General features: G+C 35.4%; 1 pseudogene across 1 annotated transcript; it reads right to left on the bottom strand.

The window, feature by feature from the left end:
- Positions 1-378: 378 nt before the first annotated feature.
- LOC112764782 (uncharacterized) lies at positions 379-15,692 on the bottom strand (annotated as a pseudogene). The gene is given in 25 exon segments (XR_011875259.1): positions 379-477; positions 824-952; positions 1,185-1,331; positions 1,504-1,633; positions 2,216-2,435; positions 4,151-4,244; positions 4,317-4,429; positions 4,694-4,828; positions 5,412-5,475; positions 5,572-5,624; positions 5,709-5,813; positions 5,901-6,005; positions 7,839-7,926; positions 8,024-8,142; positions 8,249-8,308; positions 9,619-9,714; positions 9,839-9,991; positions 10,244-10,330; positions 11,480-11,547; positions 12,384-12,507; positions 12,938-13,033; positions 13,126-13,235; positions 13,344-13,461; positions 14,338-14,403; positions 14,837-15,692. The product of XR_011875259.1 is annotated as an uncharacterized protein (transcript).
- Between the last annotated feature and the right edge of the window lie 3,941 nt (positions 15,693-19,633).

The following is a 19,633-nucleotide window of genomic DNA, read 5'->3' on the forward strand; positions in this document are numbered from 1 at the left end:
ACTTTTAATTTTGTAATTAAGTCTTTCCGTATCAAAACGCTAAAATTAACGGGTTATTCTTCCCAAAAAACATGTAGTCAAGATTTAATTAGGTTCTAATTGTGGGTACCTTCAAGTTCTGAAGAAATATTTCATTAACATTTTTTATACTGACAAAGACGTAATTACAAAATTCAAAGTAGTGCAGGACCCAATTGAAAGAAAAAAAATAAGACCTAATTGCGAATTTGATAAAACTATATTGACCAACAGAGTAATTAAACCAAAAATAGATACATGCAAGTCTAATATAGTAAGTGTGAATATGAATTAAATTATTGTGTTTAAATTTCAAAACAACAATAATGAAATAGAAGTGAGATTTACAAGCTTGAGTACCTGCTCACTAATAAGTATCAAGCTCAACATTGGCCTGCTCAGGCTCCACTGGTTGCTACAATCTTCAAACAAAATTATCTCAAAAAGGGTCTTCAAAATCTGAGTATGCAGAAGATAGATTCCAAGTCAAAATATATTTAAAAAAATGCTTCCCCACTCCTACATACATAGGAGGAAAAAATAATAAAATGAGCATAAACTAAAATGCTAGTTTTTTTTTTTTTTTTGTGGGGGGGGGGGGGAGCCAGGAAATAATTTATATTAAGCATTACAAATCAGTTATTCAATGGTCGAACATTGATGGTTATCATTGAATGTGCAAAGTAGAGTATTGAAGACATTACTCCAACAGACCAGAAATATGTTCAATCAAACTTTTAGAGCAAACATTTTACACTTTTAAACTAGTAAAGAGTAGTAAATAAAATAAGAAAAGAAATCATACTTCTGGAAATAGATTGGGACACTCTGCAATGTGACGAGCAAGATTGACAGATGCAGGTAAGGTTGGAGCCTCTCCCACAGTGATGTTGTTAAAATAGAAAGCAGCCAAATTATCAACAGCAGACGCACACTGTGACCGGAAATTGAAAAGATTAGCAACCTCACAAGAAAGCAAAAAACAATTGCATAGCCTTCTCCAAAAGGTAGAGTCAGCTACATGTAAAAGAAAAACTTGTCTAATCATAAAATATGTTCATAGAGAAGTAATTTAAATCCTAATCCTTGAGAAACCAAAAGAAACAGGAAATAAAATGAGATACTCTAAAGAAAAAGGATGCAAATAAGAAATAGCAAGCCATAACCTGTGATGAGATACTCGTATCCAGGCCTTTAAGTCCAGATTCAAGGGACCCAACTATATGCATGAAAGTGTTTGTGTCCAAGTTTAATATGAAAGTAAGGTGGCTGTTGAACAAAACCTCCAGTAAGGCAAAATATGCTCTTGTTAGCTGCATAAAACCAAAAACTATGTAAGATTCACCTTAAAAATGTTTGGTATAATTCCTTTAATTATTAATTATACACGAATCTTTGTTTTTATACCCATCGTCATGCACTAAAATATAATATGAAGAATACGGAATATAAATTATAATAAAGGACAGAAAATAGTTCTCATACCTTTCGATAAGCCAATATATCGGACAAAGGAATTGACAGTGTCATCTTTAGAGAAGCATCTAGTGCATCAGACAGTGCTCTGTCACCATATAATTCAAATACTCCAAGTTGACATAATTTCCTGAAAGGGCTGTCATTTGGCAAAATACAATACCATTAAGGATTTAGGCCTCACTGCAATACCATTAATTTAGAGTTTCAGGACAGTTAGAAACCAAGACAACCCAAGGCCCACATGCCACAGAATTTCTTTCTTAGTTTCATTGCAAGAGTTATCATAATTTTTTTGCCAAGTTCAGTTGGAAGTTGAAGCCATGTTAAGTAGAGCATATTGGAAAATAGTGTCGTAACTTTTTCCATCTTTTGTGGGGTAGAAAAAATGTAGGCAACTTGGTATTTGTTGTTCAGTTAGATAATAGGATGGAACTTAGTATTGTTCAGTTAGATAATAGGATGGAGGATGTAATTTATTCACCGTCCCAAGTATGTAGTCAATATACCAAAGAAATCATGTCAAACTAAGTACATTTAGAGAGATATGAATGTAGATTTGCTAGTGAAAATAGACATTCAAAAAAATCATTCAAAGAACTCGTTAAGTTATATAACAAAAAAAATGACGTTACTGTAACTTCCAAGCACAGCCAATAAAATTAAGGTGGAAAACTAAACCATGGATGAGAATAAGAAGAACCAAAAGAGTGGGTTTCACCTCTTGCCAGAATTGTCAAACATATCCATATTCCTTTGTACTTGTATGTATATATATCAGCAGCATTGGGAAGAGACAAAACCCTTGATCCATAAGCAACAATCAGTTTACTGACTTCTCGGAAGAGAAGTATGCCATTGGGAGAAGAAGAGTCAAATGTCAAACGTTGAGCTTTATTTAGCACAAACTCGGCCATGAACTTCAACAATGGGGTGGTAACCTGAAGAAACAAGCAAGCCTCATCAGCCCGGAGGGCCGGTGGGGGTTGGGGGGATTATGAACATTCAAAGAAAGAAAAGGGGTAAAATAAACAAAAACAAAACAAAACAAAAAATAAAAAAGAAAAGAAAAATAATATCCAATTCGGTTATATTATTGATTTACATTTCTATTAGTAGCATCACCAAATCTGAATGCATGATATCCAGAAGAAACACAATGGGAGTGCTGTATCTTTATAATAGTTTTGGTGCAGAAATTAAGGAAAAAAAATTGGTGGAAACATCAAACATGAAGTCTTTTCAATCCTTTTCCACATTTATCTGGAGCAAGACAATCCCATCATACAAGTACATCTTGTCCTAAACCCAATATTGGATATGGTTGAGTTTATGACTTTGGCTCAGTAGTCCAAGCTGTTTCAAGGGAGGTGATATCTCTGTTTAAGCAGAAACCTTCTGCAAATTTGCTGTATTGTTGAGTTTTTCCTGCTTCCTGTGTTGTTATTTTCCATTTTTAGGATCTTTTTATCCATCCACTAATTTCCCTTTTCTCTTGCATTAATTTCTATCAAAGAAATAGGACCCTCCACATATGACCCATGACCAAAGTCAAAGTATATGGAAGAAGTTAACAAAGGAATGAACAGAATGCAGCTATGAGAGGAATACATGTATGAGGGGTGTGAGGCATGAGGGGGGAGTTCAACTTGGTGAAATTCATTAGTAGATACCTGAGCATCTCAAAAGCTCCACAACACATCAACATTCTTTGCTAATTAATACATGCAACTATCCTTATTTCTCTAGTTTCACTTTCACACACTAATTCCAGATAAGCTCCATTAGTATACAGTACTTGATTCTTCCATTTCCTTTACTAATACCAGTTCCTAACAATTCCAATCCAAAAATTCCAACGGCTTTAGATAAATAGGCAGGGATAGACTTGCAAGTACAACTACAGTTCTTTCACCAAGGACTGTGATTAGCAAAGCCAGATTAGCAGTTAAACACTCATTATTTGCATATAGATGTTTTGCCCATGATCTAAGTTTGATTCTCTGTAGACTGACCAGCACAATGCTCTTTATTCTATATCAACCCAGGCCAAACATCTTTCTATTAAGAAAATATTGGTAATAGACTGCTAAAAATATAATTGCAAATCTCATTCCAATTTGAGAAATGCCAATAGTCTAATACACCATTATCACCAAGAAATAACCTCAAAGCAAGAGTCAGAAGCAGCAGCCACATTTGCATCAGTGAACCTCCAGAAGAGCTACACCAAATGGCTGTGCCTTCCGTATGAACACAGCCACGGTCATTTGTGGAGCTCCTGGCCTCCCATAAAAGCTAAGATCATCTCCTTGGATACATATAATTATGAACACTATAACTACTTACTTCTTTTGTGCCTAATAATGCTAACACTAAAACCATACATGAGTCATGACAGGAAACTAGATGCTTAAGTGTGTCCAAAACCACCATTACATGTCTAGCTGATCAAATGTATAAAAGTTTAAAAAAATATGACAAAAAGGGAAAAAAGAAGACAGTTGCTGTCAACGAGATTGGCAAACAGAAAATAGTCCACGTTATGATATTATGTAGTAATTCCTGTGCTACACTAGCATCTGTAGAATGAGAGTACTAAAACTAACCATTTAATATGCATTAAGGTACCAAAATTGCAAGTATGCTCCATTACCTCTGGGGTGTCTGTCCAATGCGAGATGCCTTTTAAAAGTAGAGGCATGTGCACAGGGTACAACCAATCAAATAGAAGGCCATAAGTTCGGCGGCTAGGAAAAACAAACAGGTCAGTTTTATTTGCTTTCCTCATCTTAAATAATAGAACAAGCACAAGTACCAACCTATTTGTAGCCATTGCAATTCCTCTAAGGTCCCGCATCAAACCAACAAGTGCAAACTTGACAGCATCTGTTCGAAACATAGAATCAGGAGTTGATTCCAAACTGAGAAAAACCTGAAACACAAAGCAACATATGCTGTCTTCACCCAGAACACAAAGGCTTAACCAATTAATTATAAGAAAAAAATTAAGCTAGATGCCATAATTAGTTAAATAAAATAACAAAAGAATTATTACTTCTTATACTGCACTCACGAATAACCTAGAGGATAGTAGAAATGGCTACAATTGAATCAGCATTGACTCATCAAGAATGAATTAGATACTGAGATGAAAACTGAATATGCAAGCATATTACGAGTATTTGTGATAAAGTACCTGCTGGAGTGGATCCATTGAAGATTTAAATTTCACAGGGCTATCCTCCATGAAAATCAGCCAGCCAATAGTGTAATAGAAAGTCGTTCTGCTGCGAGAACATCTCTTGGCTTCTAAAAATGGAAAGTGTTCTCTCTGAAAAATTTTAATAAGAATTAGAACAAATACGTAGAGGAATCTACTTCTATGCAAGAAAAAATAGAAAATTATGAGCACAAAGAAGCAAAATAAACACATTAAGAAAAGATAAGAATGCAACATTATTGTCGATTGCCTCAAAGACTAAAGTAATTTGTAGTTATATTTTATTTTATTTTAAATGGAATGGAACTTCAACAGAAAGAAGAGGGGAGGTGTGGCTGAATTGAATAGCTCAAATCAGAGATAACATAGTGCATCAGAAAGTAAAATTGTAGCAGGACTGCCCACTCTTTATCAATCCGAAAACAGCAACTTCTTTGAAACAAGCATCTGCAGACCTCTAGAGAGCTACCAAAACAACATCGAACCAAAGCTGAGGCAGAGACATGCAGAAAAATGCTTAAGATGGAGCTGGAAGAAATCTCATGTGAAGAGGAAACCGTTTAGCAAGAAAGAAATTTGGCCATCGAGTCCCTCTACAATGTGTCCATATTTTTCTAGCAATTTATATGATTTTGGAAGATAAATACTAAATCATACAATAGAAATTGAGTAACTAAGAAAATAGATAACCTACTGTATGATTGGCAACAATAAATTTCACTGTGTCCAACTTCAGAAGTAGTTTTCCAGTCATATATCTGTCAAAAAAGATAGTGTACATCAGCAAATTTAGGTGGATTGTCTTAACCACAAAAAGGAGGTTGCTAATATTCTTCGATTCAGTTAAAACTAACCCAGATGCAAGATCCAAGAACAGACTCAAGGTTTGATCAATGACCTCTTCAGACTGAAACGACACACTAAAAGTGTGTTAAATCACTATAGAACTCAAAAATATAAGACAAACATATCTTGTGCACAACAAATGCACCTCTGTATAGCACTTAAGGTTAGTTGCAATCTTGCCAATGATCACATTCAACATCAACAGATGATCGTGAAGGCCAAGAAGCTCTGATAATCTGGCATATAACTGCTGCAACACAAAATAATACATCAAAAATACACAGGGACCTAAATTTATTTTGTTATTTCTTATTGTCAGTAACTGCTAGTGTATAACCTTGGACGAATGCATGGCCTGATCCCCAACATAAGACTTTCGGAAATGCTGAAAGAAAGTAAGAATTGCCCTATCAAGTCTTTGTTTGCTTACTTCACCATATCTCTGTCAAATGGCGGTAAAATGAGCAAATAAGAAAATTCCAAAGCATAGCATATAGCCACATTCACTATCAAGGAAAACAAAAAGGAAAAATAATAAAACCAACGAGAAAACGGTTTTATATTTAACATGCCTAAGCTTGAAGCATAGATCATCTAAGCTTGTGCTGAAATTCAAATTTTATTTGTGGGGGATAAACTACCATTTCTATCCATGAATGTTCAAAGCGCTGACAAATCTACCCACGAGAAAACGAAACTAACCTTATACCCATAAAAGATGGGTTTCTCTTGACAAAACTATCCAAACTCTAAAAAATCATTTAAAATCCTCAAATTACCCTCTGACCTGACCTAACCTAATCCAACTCTAATTCTACTCCACCCCAATCTCCAATTCCCGATCCACCACCACCACTCACCGAATAGAAGCACATCCATAGGCAGGGTTTTGCTTCATGTCAAGGGCTTGAAAGCCATTGCTCCACTGACTGAGCAGGTCCGAGAGAAAGAGTTCTGGCTTCGTGGGGTAGGCGAATTATTTCTTGCTTAAAGAGATCAGTGCATTTAACATTAATTTGGTTTTTCTGTTGTGCTAAATCAAGCTTTTCTTTTTGCTATCGACACCAATTGTGGATTTTCATTTTTGTGACCAGCTAGAATAGTTATAGAAGGTAGAGATTACTGTGTTAAAATGTTTTTCCCCATCGAAGTGGTTGCATTGTAAACTTTGGGCGTTAATGTTAATAACTTAATATACCAACCAATCTGTTCATATCAGGTTATATGCACTTAACATAGAGAGTGGTTTGAGCTTGGAATTATGTCGTGCCAGAAAATTTTGAAAGATGTTAAAGACAATTGAGGCACATCTACTGCATAAGAAACTGAACAAGAAAAAATGTAGAGATGGTGTAGAGAACCACGGAAGTGAACCGTGGGAAGCACAAGGTAGGACTGGTGGTGGTGACAGTAGTGGTCTAGTAGAAGATTGGAGATTGGAGGTGAAAGAAGATTACAGTTGGGGTATGGTTAGGTTAGAGGATAATTTGGGGATTTTTTTTTTAAATGGTTTTTTAGAGTTTGTGTAGTTTTGTCAAGAAAATCCCATCTTTCATGGGTATAAGATTAGTTTTGCTTTTTCGTGAATAGATTTGTCAACATTCTGATCATCCGTGGATAGAAATAGTAGTTTATCCTTAGTTGTGGTGTGGTGGTTGGATGGGTTGGGGGAACACTTGAACACTAGAGCTTCTAGTAATACAATCTGATACCACATCTTGAATCATATCTCTCAAAAGTCTAAGCTACTAGGTATTTGACACAGATGATTTTATATCCAAGATTTACAATGTGCATGAGGTGTACAAAGTGTGCACATCATTTGTCATACAACGATGTTAAATACTTAAAAAAGTAGAGTAAAAGCCTATTTCAGTCCTGACAACTCAAAGTAAGGATGCCTGAATTGTACTAATTAGAAATTGTAGAATGGAGCCAAACTATCTCTAACATGTATTGCATTCATAGTTGCCTCTTGTTCCTTTATCAACATCACCCCCCCCCCCCAAAAAGGTATCCTATCTTAAGACGCGGGACGCCTTATTCTGACCTACTTTATATTTGCATTCCCCTGCTCAACTCTTAAACAAAATGCTTTAACAAAAAGAAATGAAGGAAAACTATGCTTGAAAAATCAATAAATCCTTATTCAACAAAAAGGATAAATACAAGTTACAAAATATGAGTGCCATTTTCAAACAAAGTATTCATTGTGATGCTAGTATTTTTAAAAAAAAAAAAAAGAACAATTCATAAAAAAACTGCGTTTGTATACCTGACTGTGTACTCCACTGTCAGTTACATTAATCAACTGCAAGACTCGTGCCGAAATTTCAGCATCAAAAACTTCCTGGGACTCCACACTACATATAGGGGGGAAAAGTACAAACAATTTACATACCTATGAATCAGAACAATGCTCAGAACTGCAATACAAAAGAAAGAAAAATAATATTTTACCTACAACCAGTAGATTGTTTTATCTTAAGAATCGCAGCAATGATATGAACAATCCAAGCAAGTTTGTCTTCAATCACAGCAAGGTCGCTGTTATCACTAGCCTGGACTCTTGCTCTTTCCTATTTGGGTCATTGAACAAGTAGCCAAAACTAATTACCCAACTATTTGATTTTGAAGGTACAAAAGGATAAAATCACCGCACTCAAGTGAAAGTTATAGCCACACCGAATATATTTGCAGAACTGGCTCCATTATGTTTATTATAAATAAACTACAGCTTTCATACTGCAAAATAAAAACAAAGGAATTAAAGAACAAATATTTCTCAGCAAATTGTAGCAGAAATCAATATAATAAATAGTTTTTTTTTATGTTAGAGCTTTAGAAGAAAAATTATATTCAGGTAAATAGTAATAATATAAATCCCAAAACATTCATAGATAAAAAGCTGGAGGAATCAAAGCAAAATTGTTCTTTGATGGTCAATTTATCTCATATAATGTCAACCCTAATAGCATCTGGTATGCAGAATCTTTTCACATTCCCAAGAATGTAATCATGGGAATGTTGGATTCCCATGTCTGGCATGGGGTTCAAAGAATATTCCTGAGTAAGTTACCTTCCTAGAGATGAATCACCCTATTGTCATTACCACCTCGCAATGGGAAATCATGAGAATGGATATGAATGATTATGCCAAAGCAAAAAGATAAAATTAGCCCTTGACTACGGTCACTAATCAACTACAACTGCACCCAGTCAACCACTGCTGTCCACCCACTGCCACCAGTCACCACTATGTTTTTCTTTTCTTTTCTTTCTTTTTTGGGAGTACTTTTGAAATAATATATAGTACTTTGAGGAATGTTAGTGTCCACCCAAAGGAAAAATGGTTCATTCCCAGGTATTTGCACCAAAATGTCATTCTCAGAAGTTTTTTCTGGGAATAGAAGTTTTAAGAATGGAAAATTATTCCACATACCAAATTTTTAAATTGTCAGAGATTTGTTAATTACATTCGTCGAACTTATTGACTTACATAACCATTAATTACAATCATTATAGTATCAACATGGTAACATCATTTATTACCATCATTTATAGTTAAGATATACTCGCTCCATTCTTTTTTATGTCACAATGGACAATCATTAAGAAACTGGAAATCAAGTGTAATCTAAAGATAATATTACTAAACAACTTAATTAACAAATATAGAGAATAGTTGAATAATTTTAACAACTTTATAGATAAAGGGTATATTGATAATTTAAGAATAAGTTCTGAAAAGAAAAAAGATAATAACAAATATTGTGGAACAAATAATATAAGCCAAAATGACACATAAGGGAGGGAGTACATCTTATCATTTTTACTTATTGTTTTATATTGTTATTCTTCGATGAATATATAACTTGACTAAAAAATCATATTCTTACTAGTTCAAGGATCATTTCAGCTTTTGACAATACTGGTTTTTACCTTTGTCGTATTATGCTTCTTTGCTTATATCCTACTTTCGACTCATTACTTACCTTTTAATTAAATTATCTCACATAACAACAGTACAGCAGTAGAGTGATAATATAAGATACCTGAAATCTGCAAAGGTATGGAAAGCAATCTAATTGATCCTGAAGAAGTTCAGCATTGTCTAAGGGGTTCTCAGAAAGATCATCAGGTAATCCAGCCTGTAAAAAACAGGCATAAGAAATTACATTCTGACAGCTAGCTATTATGCTAAATGTTAATACATACAGTGGCCAGTAACACAGCAAGCAACAAAGCAGAACATGCACAAGAAGTTTGGAATACCTGCACAGAGTTGAACCTCGATGTGATGAAACTCTCAGTAATCTTAGGAACGAATTCATCCAGCAAGCTTGGTGCATCACCTTTCAAATATGGAACAGAAGACACCAATCTAGACCACAGCCCTAAAAGGTAGTACACACTATTGCTGGCCCACTGACAATAAGGTATCAACATAATCAAGACATTATACTTGCAAATAACCTATGTTGGAATTCTGGTAACAAATGAAATATGTCATAGCAATAATTCTCATAGAATGTCATCCCAAATTTATTTTCAAAGTTTATGTGCCATCATGCCAAAGATAAAAAAAGGCCTTGCCTTTACGACAAAAAATTATGTGATTTGTGAACCACAGCACATTGTGTATTCTCTTCAAAATTCTTAAAAGAGATAGTAATTAACCTGCCATGATTGTAAAGATTTGAGAGTGAACTCCGCAACCAAACGTATCCAATCACTATAGCCTTCCACATTTACAAGCTCTGACAACTGCAGCATTTATTTTTATGAATTTATCTAAAGGAAGAGTTCCATCTTAAAGGTGAGAGAAGGTAGTTACAGATGCAAGGATGATCCGATTAGATAAACTATAAACTATTGAATGTATAAATATCTGTTATTTCTCCAAATTTTGTAACCTGACTGTCAAAGTATTTCTAGCATTATAAAATTAACAATTCATTAGAATAAATCTAAATAGTCCTCCAGCATTTCTTCAAATAGTTTTAGGGCTGCAGTTCAGGAAGAGATATTACATTTGAGATTGATTTTCAAGCACATTGAATGTAATCAAATATGGATAACCACAAAAGATATACACATTTGGTTAAGCGACAACAGAGGAGTACTGATAATAAATGAAGAAGCAGTAGAGGGAAAGCTTGAGACCTAAAGATTAATGCCTTGCATTACCCCAAGCAGTTAAAAACAAAATAAAACATATGAAATTTTATTTCCCACGAGTGAAGCTCTTAAAACAGTGGGAACGTAACATAGAAAGCAGCAACAAGTAGTTACATCTGTCTAAGATATAATTATTCGTACCTTATATTTCTAAGACATACTAATTGCATTAAATTTAAATGATATGTCAATTAGAGTATACAGTGCATATTCTCAAATGATGATTTTAAATTCAAATTGTGCACACTGAAACTTACAACCCCACAAGTCTATAAAAGGGGGGTTTGGATAAATTTTTGAAAACATGATATTTTCCCTTAATTTTTTTAGTAGAGTTTTATGTTTTAGACAAAAGTATTTTGCATCTAATAGATTATTTCAGAAGTACTTTAACTTTATAATAATAATGAGTAAATTAAAGTTTTGGAATATAGTTTTACTAAAAATTGCTTCTGCTTCTGTTTTTTCAAAGAGCTAAGTATTATTAGCTTAAAAATGAATCAATGATAATTCTTTAAAAAGTTGTATCCCACTAAATTAAAACATAAAAGTGCTATTTTTGATGTGGGGAGAGAGGAACCAATTCAAATGTCTCAAAGTGATACCAAATTTGAGTGCCCTAAATCCTATGCTTAACTATGGGAACCTCATATCTGGGCCAATGTACTGTGTGTCGCCACCAATTAGAATCCAGGACAAGGGTAATAAAAAAAAAGAAAAACAACACAAAGCTACCTGATAATTCACTCTGAACCGACCAAGAAGACGACAAAACTCATGGTAATTATCATGATCTGCAAGACCTGCTCCCCAATACAAGGGTCAAACTAATAAAGATATGGAAAACAAGTAAAAAAAAAAAAAAAAAGAAATGAAAATGAAGAAATAAAATATGTCTTAAATATTGGTCATGTGAATTTGCCAGGGCTTAAAATAAAGTACAATATAATCAACATTTCAACTCATATTTCCTGAATAGCAGTTTATAAGAGAGAACCATGTGTCCAGCAAAATTCCATCTATGAAGTATGAACAACTCCTGATCAGAAAATTCTGTTATGTGAGAGGCCGATCTATGCAGTACAGAAATAAAGGCATTTACAGGATGCTTGAAGCAAAATTTTCCCAAATCATTCGAGATAATCCCATATAACTCCATTATTATCTCCACATAAAAAAAAATATCACCCTACATATCTTCTACCTATTTGGAAGTGGAAAAGATATTCAAACTGTCCCATATGCTAGGAAAACCCTTGTTTGCAAACTGTATTTTCATATCTCCTAGCTTATTCTTTCCACTGCTTTGGGAGGAGTAGGGTAAAGAAAATTAGATCAGAACTCTCATTTCTTAAACCAATAATTAATAATTGATTTATTAGTTGAAAAGCCACAAAGATCAAAACCCAAGCAAAGATAAATTACCATGATGACAAATGCATTCATAAGAAACATGTACAAGACAATGTGGAGGTAAGTTGTTATCATTACTGATAATTCATATCCAATATAGAACAGATTATCAACCAAAAAAGAGATAAGAACTCTTTTTTTTTTTTAACCTAAAAGTACAAAACGAAAGGTAATTTATGCAGTTACTCATTAGGATACAAGCATAAAATCAATGAATCAACAACACCTTGCCCTGTTTGTAGGATTACTTTGGTTCCTGTCATTAAATGGGCCAAAAATTTAGAACGAGCAGCATCATTTGTAAACAAAGAACGCCTTATAGAAGCCAGTCGCACCAAGCACTCCAATGCCTGGAAATTAAACCAATTAACCCCTAATAGATAAAGTTAAAATGTAGCAAACTGGGTGAACCAACAACCAAAGATTTTCAACAATTTAAAGAAATATATAAGTCAAGAAGCTTATTTTATCATCTTTCTGGAATAATTAGAATTGAGAAAACAATAAAATACGTCTTTTCTATTAAAAAAAATACAACGGAATAATAAGAAAAATTATATTTTCATCAAACATCAGTGATAATAACACATAAAAACTTTTTTTCTTTTTTTTTAAAAGAAAAATAGAGGATGGGTGCCATAAACCATTTCTATAAATAGCCAGGTAAGACCTATGTGGCAGAGAATTTCACAAGAACCAAAAAATGAATTCAATTATTGTAGTTCAGAGGTTTTCAGTCCTGATTATCATAGAAGTAATAAAATAAATGCATATATAGACCTCTTTTGAAAGAGGGGGCTTTGTAATAGCATAGTAATCAAAAAATATTTGCAGCGTTGAAGAATCCTCCAAAATTGGCTTCCAACCAGATGGAATCTGCCAGCCAACATAGTAAACAACAATAAATAACCAAAATGTAAGACTTCAAAACAACACATGTTCAAAAATAAATTACAACAAGTTGATACCTGAACTGTGCCAAACTCATCCGAACTTTCATCAATAGATGTCCCCACAAAATCAAAGGTTAAACATTTCAAAGAAAGAGAAAGCGCCAACTCTTGCAATTGACTAATGACTGCAAAATATAGATCTCAATTCTCAAACTAACGAATAACAAGGGATAATACAAAAAAAATGAAGTGAGGTGAGCAAAACAAAATAAGCTAGAATATAAACATTTTACCATCATTCTTTAGTTGACCCAAAGACGTTAAAGATATCTGAAATATTTGATAAAGAGATTGATCTCTAAACGAGCAAGCTACCCTTCGATGGTTTGTTGCAGGCAAACCAGCATTAGCCTGAGGCAAGATTAAGGATAGAAGAAAATACTTGAGCACAATAAAAAAAAAGTATAAAGAAATTTAAATTTTTTTTAAAAAGAAGCTATAAAGTGCTTATACAATGGAAAAACATAAGCAACTGACAACATTGCAAAAACCTAGAGATTGTTCAACAATGACCTTGTGATGCATAGGTTGCCACACTTTAAACTCGTTAAGGAATATGTGAATATTAAAATCCATCAATAAGTATCATAGAAAGAAAAAGAAAACAAATAAAACGTTTTGGAAGGAAAAGACTCCTATACCCCTGAAGTTCACACAGTTTGGAAGCATAGCGGTTACAAGAATCTCAAGCACTTTCCCCAGGAAACGACACAAAATATTACAGTAAATGGGATTAGTTCCTTCTTCAAGTGACCCTACAAACTTTTCAGATGAAATTTTTCTTCAGGCTCTCTGTAAAACATCCTCGGTAATGAGAAGCAAAACATTTTCGATATAAAGAACAAGTATGAAGAGCAGTATAATGAATTTTTAGACAGCTTCCTCATTTGATTTATATCAAGGAATCTATAGTCCGTTCATTCACAAAACTTTCCATAGAAACTTGGACAGTAAAACTCATATTATCATTGAATTCCAACCCCCCCCCCCCCCTTTTCTTTTTCTTGCAGAACCATCTAGCCACTACACCATCTTTAGCTTATGAAAAAAATCTTACTAAACTCAGCTTCCAAAAGACCATTGGATGGCTTCCATGAACAAAAACACAGGTAACCATACGAAACAATTTCAGCACAAACCTACTAAATATGATCAAGCTTTCAACATTTAATTGAAACGTTCACTACAGAACCAAACATATTCAGGTAGCAGAAGTTAAAATCCAACCTGATTCATCTCAGAGATAAGCTGATTTAATATCTTCAATCCAATGGCATAATGACCTGGTGTTGCCTGGATAAAAGAGAGAAATTGTGATGTGAACAATATCTCCAGAAACACTGATCTAAAAGTTACTATGATGAACAAGCGTGTGAACAATATCTCCAGAAACACTGACGTAAAAGTTACTATGATGAACAAGCGAACAACTTCCTAGGGTAAAATTGAGCTCCGGTTAACCTAGTAACAGGATTAGAAAATTACAATAGGCAAAGTAAATGAATATTCTGAACTAAATGGATAGTAACATAAATAAAGAATAAACGAGAAGGTGAAGAAACCATACGGAGGAATGCGGATAACTAGTATGATTACAAAAGAGAATTAATTATATTGGCAAATAGAAGAGTGGAATAGGTTTTTTCTTTTGGTCTTGAACAAGCTTCATTGAGCGAATTAGGGTAATTGATATCAACGCAAAGCAAAATGAGTTGAGATGAATGACCTGAGTCAAGAAGTTCATAGATTCTTTGACAATGTCGCGGAAACGGTCGTCATCAAACCATCCAAATTTGGTGAGTCGAGAGAGGAGTTGAATCAAGGAAGCAGTGACAAAGGGCTGTAACTCGGGTCCTCTGGTGGCAAGGTAGTTGATGAGATAGCTCCATATGTCAAGGCGAAGCTTCAAGGCAAGGCTGTGTTCAGTGACTTGTTTCAACAAGCTGGAACTGGCGAGCATCAAAGCGTAGGGGGTCAGGGCGTGATCCAGAATGTACTGGCATTGGGAAATGTATTCAGTGTTCATGGAGAACACTTTCAGAGTGTTCTCCGCATGAGCACGTTCCACCGAGTCCTGTGAGTTGTACAGCCTCTCGCACAATGCTTCCAGCTGTGCCAGCTCCATCCTCCCCGATTAGATGCAGACGTTGACAACTAGGCGGAGGCGGCGGAGATTAGCGGTATCACCAGGAGGAGGTTGTGGTGGTTGCGCTTTTCATTCATATGAATACGATGATGGCATTGACACTCACAGAAAAGCTCCACTTTTGCTGCCAAATTTCGTTTCTGTCGTCCACGCGATCGATCTGTCTAGGTTTTCTCATCTCAATCGCTTTCCTCATTTTCGTTATTATTATTTGTATTTTTTTTATTTGATTTTTTTCGAGGATTTTTTGTCCCTTCAGGGATCACAAGTCACAAGTCACTGCCGGAGCGTCTCTCTGACTCTCTTTTTTTCTTTTTCTTTTATATTTTGTTTTTCATTTTCAGCCGTTGAAGTCTTTTTTTTTTTTTTTTTTTTTTTGCTCATAGCCGATGAAGTCTCAAACTGTCGATTCAGTTTTTTGAAGTTCTCATTTTGCTCTAGACTTCTTTTTTTGGAGTCTTTTAAATCGAACATGAAACTATACAGAAACAGGTAACGTCTGAATTTGGGCCAATATAAGATGGTGAACAGATAGCCCGTAGATGGAGGCCCACCCAAGCCCTTGCAACAGAGCCGTTCTCTTACTCGGTTCAATCTCCTTTCCTAGTTGGGTCAAAAAACAAAAACACTATCCATTCCTATTTCAGTTGGGAACCATGCATATCTAGAGTAAATTTTTTTTTTTTTGAAAGCAAAGCTCAACACAACAGGGTGGAGCAAATAGGGTCATCTAACAAAACAAAATAAAATCTAAATACTAAAAAACTGAAAACAACCACCCGAAATCTATCCCTACGTCATCTCCAGCATTGCCATCAACAACAAAAAGGATTCACACAGCTCCACTCATTAGCGCTAAGGAAGGTCATGCTGATAATTTCGTCAACGCTTTTGTTGGTATGCTGGAAAATCCTCCTATTTCTTTCTAGCCAGATGTTCTAAATGATCGCACAGAAGCACCTCAACCTCTGCCGCTGATTCTCCTTACTCTGCGGTTCCTCTGTCCAGCTCAAAAAGTGCTCTTTCAGCGAACCCGGAAAAAAAAAAGAGTTTTTATGATAGTCTCTGAAATTCACGCAATTATTCGATTTGGTTTTCAATATCTTAATTTCACTATAGTGCAGACAGAGTTTGGGCACTATAATAGTCCCAAATGTTCCTTCCGGTGCTGAGTCAGCGTGGGAGTGTTAATGTGGTCATATTTTGTCATGTTGGACAATCCTAAGGGCTTGTTTGGATGAGCTTCTAAGAAAAGATCTTTTTTTGAGCTATCTTTTTTTAAAAGATCTTATGAAAAAGTAAAAGTAATTTTATGTTTGGGTATCTCATGCAAAAAGATCTTTTTATCTATCAATTATGTTTGGATATAACAATATAAAAGTACTTTTTGTTTTTTTATTACATGAAAAACATCTTTTTTAAGGAAAAAAGATCTTTTAAAAAAAGATGTAAATTACAGCTTCTAAAAAAAGATGTTTTTCTGTTTTTTCTAGTGCTTTTACTTTTACTACTCAAAATTTGCCAAACACGCTAAAAAATAAAAAAAAAAAGATATTTTTTCATTGAAAAAAGATCTTTTTTTATCAAAATAATGGCGCCCAAACAAGCACTAAGTCTAATTTTGGACCCAATTTGGTCCCTCTCCCAATATACAACCTTAATCCCAAATGTTCAGGGTGCTTTCTTTCGTATTCTTCATCTCCTTTTTCTTCATCTCTTTTGTTTTTTTCTTCAACTCCTTGGCATAGATGTTGAGAAACCATGATGGGAGGTGATAGCACTACCGCGGAGAAATCTATCCGGTCACCTTTTAATGCTAGTGCCATGCTCGTTCTCCTATGCCTATATCATCACAATGCGTGGTCCAAGTGGCACCGCCTCCTTCCCTGTGTCATCGTCGCCCTTCGCCGCATGCGAGACTTCTACATGCAGATCTCCTTTTATTCCCTTCATATTCAATATTGTTCCATCCAATACCTACAAGATTTGGAAGCTCTATTATTCCCAGTATGGACGGACGTCACTAAGACAAAGCTGGTAGAAAGGATAAATTGGAGGTGACAGGAAAAGATGGAGAGCATTGGAGAGTGAAAGGCTAAGGTGTATGGTGCACGAAACTGGCTCCGCACATTTTGCGCAGATAGACCAGCAAGTATACCGGATCGTCCAAGTAATATCTCAGGTGAGTGAGGGTCGATCCCACAAGGATTGTTGGTTTGAGCAAGCAGTGGTTATCTTACAGATCTTAGTCAGGTGGATAGAAAATATAGTTGTCACGAGAAAATGCATTAAACAGATAAATAAATAAAACATTACTAGATAGGTGTAAAATCAATGGTATGTGAACGGTTGAGGCTTCGAAGATGCTTCTTCCTTCTAGATCAACCTTTTTCACCATCTACTCCAACTTCTGTTTAATTCATTCCATGGCAGGCTGTATATGATTAACGCCGGGTCAGTGGTCATTAATCTCCTCTACTTCAGATCAAACGCTGGGTCAGTGGTCATCCAATCTGAACGAGGGTGATCTTCCAGATTAGAGAAAGCTGCTCCTTGGATTCTAACCTATACCACAAAGGCCCTAATTGCCCCGCACCTTGGCTGAACTGATGTCCCGAGAAGTCCCCAACGAAGCCGTGGATTAGCCGTCTAAGAGATGTATAATCAAGCTTGTGGTTCAATACTATCCCGCCAAGGACTAGCAAGAATCCATGTGAATAGGGATGACGGTCAAGTTACACTCCCAATTCATTACGATGAAGAACGAAGATACATCTTAGAATAGAATCAAGCATAGATTGAAATAGAATAGTGATATTATTAATCTATAAGAATCAGCAGATCTCCTAACCTTAACCTTAGGAGGTTAGTGACTCATGCTATACATAGAATAAAAGTGAAACATGTAAAGTGGGCAAAGATCTCTAACAAGGGTGATCTTTGTTCTATATATACTAGTCTGCTAACAAAGAATTACAGAAAATAAAATAAACTAGTCTTGTAGTGCAAAAGTCCACTTTCTGAGCCTCTTGGTGAGTGTTTGGGCTGACCTTGAGTGAAGCCACGAGCTAATGCTCCCTTTTGGGCATCCAACACCAGCTTTGGACTCCTGAATGGGTGTTGGACGCCAGCTACTCCCTTCTGGGCATTGGACGCCAAGAATGGGGCCGGTGGCTGGCGTTGAACGTCAGTTTTGGGCCTTCATTTCCGAAGCAAAGTATGGACTATTATATATTTATGAAAAGCCCTGAATATTAGCTTTCCACAAACATTGAGAGCGCGCCATTTGAACTTCTATAGCTCCAGAAAAGCTCCTTCGAGTGCATGGAGGTCAGATCTTGACAGCATCTGCAGTCCTTTCTCTGTCTCTGAATCAGACTTTGCCAAAACTCCTCAATTTCAGCCAAAAAATATCTAAAATCATCGTAAAATACACAAACTCAAAGTAGAATCCAAAAATATGAAATTTGCACTAAAACCTACAAAAATATAATAAAACTTAAACAAAACATAATAAAAACTATATGAAAATGATACCAAAAAGCGTATAAAATATCCGTTCATAAGTGTTTGCTTATGGCGTGTTTGCAGTAGATCCTCAAGACCAAGAAAAGACAGTATTTACATGCCCATATGGCGTGTTTGCTTATAGGTGGAAGCCATTTGGCTTGTGCAATGCACCTGCCACCTTTCAGAGGTATACGCTCTCCATTTTCTCTGATATGGTGGAGAAGTTCCTTGAAGTGTTCATGGACGACTTCTCCGTCTTTGGAGACTCATTTGACTCCTGCCTTGACCATTTGGCCCTAGTTCTCAAATGATGCTGAGAGACAAACCTGGTTTTAAACTGGAAAAAATGCCACTTCATGGTGACTGAAGGGATTGTTCTTAGGCATCGGATTTCGAACAAGGGAATAGAAGTGGATCAAGCTAAGGTGGAGGTAATTGAGTGATTACCACCACCCACTAATGTCAAAGGAATCAGAAGTTTCCTGGGACATGTAGGATTCTACAGGAGGTTTATAAAGGATTTTTTAAAATCACAAAACCCCTGTGCAAGTTACTAACTACCGACACTCCATTTGTCTTTGACCAAGAGTGTCTGCAGGCCTTTGAAACTCTGAAGGCTAAGCTTATCACTGCGCATGTCATCTCTGCACCCAACTAGGACTTATCATTCGAACTAATGTGTGACGCTAGTGACCATGCCATTGACGCAATTTTAGGGCAGAGGCATGACAAACTTCTGCATGTCATTTATTATGGCAATCGTGTTCTAAATGACGTGCAGAAGAACTACACTACCATAGAAAAGGAATTACTTGAAATAGTTTATGCCATTGATAAGTTCAGATCCTATCTAATAGGATCTAAGGT

Source organism: Arachis hypogaea, chromosome 17 (genome assembly GCF_003086295.3).
Source record: "Arachis hypogaea cultivar Tifrunner chromosome 17, arahy.Tifrunner.gnm2.J5K5, whole genome shotgun sequence".
In the NCBI taxonomy this organism is placed as follows: Eukaryota; Viridiplantae; Streptophyta; class Magnoliopsida; order Fabales; family Fabaceae; genus Arachis; species Arachis hypogaea.